Raw genomic sequence first — 4051 nt, 5'->3', positions numbered from 1 at the left:
TGATATGCGATTCTCATTAAATATTGAAATTTCCATATAACCATTTCCATATATATTCCTTTAAATTCATATCTTATACTAATATATATATTATATTAATACTTGTATTTATATATATATATTATACTATTATATTATATATTAATATATTACTTATTCAATACTAAAAAAAAATTTTTTTTGAATAAAATAATTTACAAGAAAATAAATCCTATATAATTTAATGTAATAAATTTGTATTTTTACTCTTAATGTTCAATCGTATAATGTCCTATACAATTTTTAATTAGTTTTAATGGTATAAGAAAAATATATGCTTAATAGAGAAGAGCAGATAAATTATATAGAAACACATTATTGAAAAATCTTAAGCAAGGATAGTGTAAAGTAAGGATAGTGAAAATGTCATGTTCGATATTTATATGTTTTAATACAATATAATTAAAAATAATCAATTATAAACTATAAGCCCCTTCATTCTTTTGAATAACATAGCCAACTCCGGCTTCCGTTAGTTACCTTTGACTTTGAATGACTTTAAAAGTCGCGCCAAAAGTGATCTTCGGATTTCTACTCTTAAGCGCTGGTCCTTTAGATCTTCATTTCCCGAAGTTCTTTCTTGATATCACAAGTTTAGTACAAATTAGTACATTAGTACTAATTACTACTAATTAATATTAATTACCATAAGAACACAAGGTTCCCACTCCAACCTAACCTAAGCTAAGCCCATTCACTTCAGTCACGCAAGCAGTCCAGTTTAGTTGTACTTAATAACGGTTATAACGGTTTAAACTAATACATAGTTGTTTGTCTTTCCAATGCCAGCACAAAAATTGTTAACTAACTGCATAAATTGAATAAAAGTATAAAATAAATATATGACACTTAACAGCACTTTTTAAAAATTTCATAAAAGTGCACGTTGACAGCATTTAAAAAAGAAAAATAATTTTACAAAAACTTCCTGATAGCAGTTTCTACTTTTTATACCATATTTTAAAAAACATATTAATTGCAAGAATTTATCATTTTATATTTATTAGATATTTATTAGATATGCTTTTCCAGTGTAACTTTCGATTATTTATTACCCTTTTCGACTACACCAAATGAGTACCACTAATTAATTACTACGAATCAATCCATAAAAATAGCTTTGATTTTAAATTAGCATCAAGCAAAATTAATATTGTCAGCTGTAATTTTATAGCAAAAATAACAGAATCAAATGAAAGTCCAATATTTTGATATTCCAATATTCATGACAATTCAGTTATCGTTTAATTGAAATAAAATCCAAACTCATCGTTTGATGACAAGTTGACAATAAGTGCAAATGCTTGCTGGGAACCCTACTGATGTCGCATTGCAAAATTTGATTGAATTGTTTGGAGTAGGAGTGTGTATTCCACTGGGTTGTAGGCACACATAGTGTAACAATGATGGAAAATGTGCTGAAGTAGGGATATGCACACTTGCACGGAAATATATGATACTCTGAAACATTGTATTTTTAAATGTCATATCTCGAAAAAGCATAACAATAACAGCGCTGAAATATTTGTGTCAGACAAGCAACATAAACAATTTGTATTCATCATGTTGGAGTAAGTGGAGGCTGTATCTGTAAATTTCCTGCACTTGTAAAATGTGCCATAAGCCTGTACTACAAATATACACATTAAGTGCAAGCTAAATCGGATAAGGGGAAAACGGTAAGATGTTTCCGGAGAACTATGCCCATAGTTTTGAAAAGCATCATTTAAAGTCAATTGTATCTATACAAAGCTGAGTTGAATAATTGGTTTTTAATAAAAGGACCAATTTTACAAAAAAACAATAAACTTAATGAGCGTATAATTTTGAATGTTTACATGATCTACGATTATATGTTTGCTTATGCAAATGATACAAGTTCCTATTAAAATAGATTAACGGAACAGCATATAAACTTTTATAAAGCCTCTCTAAATGGTCGAAGCTATGGAAACAAGAGAGATTACGACTTCTTGTGTAGCACTGATTTTGGTAAATTTCATTATTTTTTCACTATATTGTATACTGATATTGACTGTAAGATTCTTCAGATATAGTGCTTGAAAGTTGTTTACTTTTATATTGATTATACAAGCAAGTAAGTGTAACTTGTATGCGAAATTTTTATGTCGATAACACTAAAGTGTCAGCAGTTCTTTTTATATTGAATTCCAAAAGCTTATAACTCAAAAGCCCGATAACTCGAGAACCAAACAATATGGTAGTAGAAAAAGTTGGTCAGAATAATGAAATTTACCAAAATCCCTTTTAAGAACTAACGGCCCTAAAAATTATATCCATCACTAGGATAGTCTAAATTACAATGAAATAAAGTTCATTAGTAATATTACCACCTCCTTTATTAGATCCATATTTAATATACATTGCTAAACGACTGAAGAGGCTAAACGCTTTTAAGTGAGGTTTGGGCAGTTCTTAAACGTTTTTTCCTCCTTCTCTAAACTTCAATTACTATATACCATATACCATTTGGCAAAGCACTCACTCAGTTTTCATTTTTTTTTTCAAGAAATCTCGTTTACGAGTATACTCTGTGGGAGGGGTCCCTAAATCCACAAATGTGCAGCAAATTGGTGAGAGGGTTTTGCAACATCTTATCTAGGTAGAGTTTCATATATCCTGCCCCAGTTTTGCATAGAATACTTACTGCTTTAGACTCTCAAGTATCATTTGATTCATCAGATCTTCAAATTGTTTGTGTTAACTAGATTTTAATATCTCTTTTGAATAGTTATTGGAACAGCATTTCAAAACAGCACATTATTTTATAAATATTTAATACTCGAAACAGCTTTATGGTCAGCCAAAAATTTAATTAATTTATAAAAAAAAATAAATTTTTGTTGTTGTTTCACTTCTGTTCAAAAACCTCTTTATATAAATATTTAATTTAATTATAATTCAAATTTCGACCACAACGGTTAAAAACAACGAAGTGATAACACATTATGACATATGTAGGCTTTTTGGATATTCAACTTTCTACCTATCATACTTATTAAGGTATCTAGGGACAATCCCATGTCACTGGTTCCGAAAATATCGAATTTTGATTGGCTAATTTCTGTTTTGTCACACTGTGCGCTGTGGTCCCGAAAGAAGAATTACAGGGTTGCAATCGGGAGTTATTGAATATTTTTTTTTTGCAGTAGGTTTAAAGCATCAAAAGCCATAGCATGAGACTTTAAGCCATTAAAACGACCTCTTAGGAATGAATGTAGAAGATTTCTAGCGTAATGCGAAAACTTCATACCAATTTTTAATGAGGAGTGATGTGGGCAATAGGTTTAACGCTTAGAAATCTAGGTTTATCTAAATCAGAAAGTATGGGCTTGGAACAGGAGGATGGGGAGTATGTCTAGTAGGTGGAAGTTAATAAACGTGAGATATATATTTCTTTACTATTTCGTGTTTCAGTCTGGTAAAAACTAAAGTTAATTTTTTTGGTTTTCGGTTTAATTATGGTCTAAAGCCTTGCTGGTTATGGAGATTATTTTGAAAAGATATATGTATATATAATCACTATTACTTTTTTTACATTATTCTGATTACTTTTATATCAAACGACACAATCTCATAGGTTTAATATATTGATATCTTAAAAGAATGTATCTTTAATATTCAAAAGACGACACTCATAAAAATTGAGCATGGCCTTAATCAATATTCAAATCGAAGGAAAATTATTTATTTTTCTAGATACAATTTTCTATTGAGTATACAAAAATGAATTTGCATAACATACTTTAAACTGTAGTAAAAAAACAAAAAAAAAAAAAAAATAAAGTGTAAAAACGAAATGCCATCCATAAAGTCAACTTGACAAACTATACTCGTGTATCGGAATTAATTTAATTTTTAAAATTCACTGAATAAATAATAATCGTAAATTTTGTCTATTTGTTTATTTATTTGTAAATATGTGTTTGGTTGTTTTTTTAACTGACTATTTGTTGTTGTTGTTGTATGTCTTTCGCTTGGCTGGTTTCTG

Source organism: Teleopsis dalmanni, chromosome 2 (genome assembly GCF_002237135.1).
Source record: "Teleopsis dalmanni isolate 2A chromosome 2, ASM223713v2, whole genome shotgun sequence".
Classification (NCBI taxonomy): Eukaryota; Metazoa; Arthropoda; class Insecta; order Diptera; family Diopsidae; genus Teleopsis; species Teleopsis dalmanni.
Note: the sequence above shows the minus strand (reverse complement) of the source record.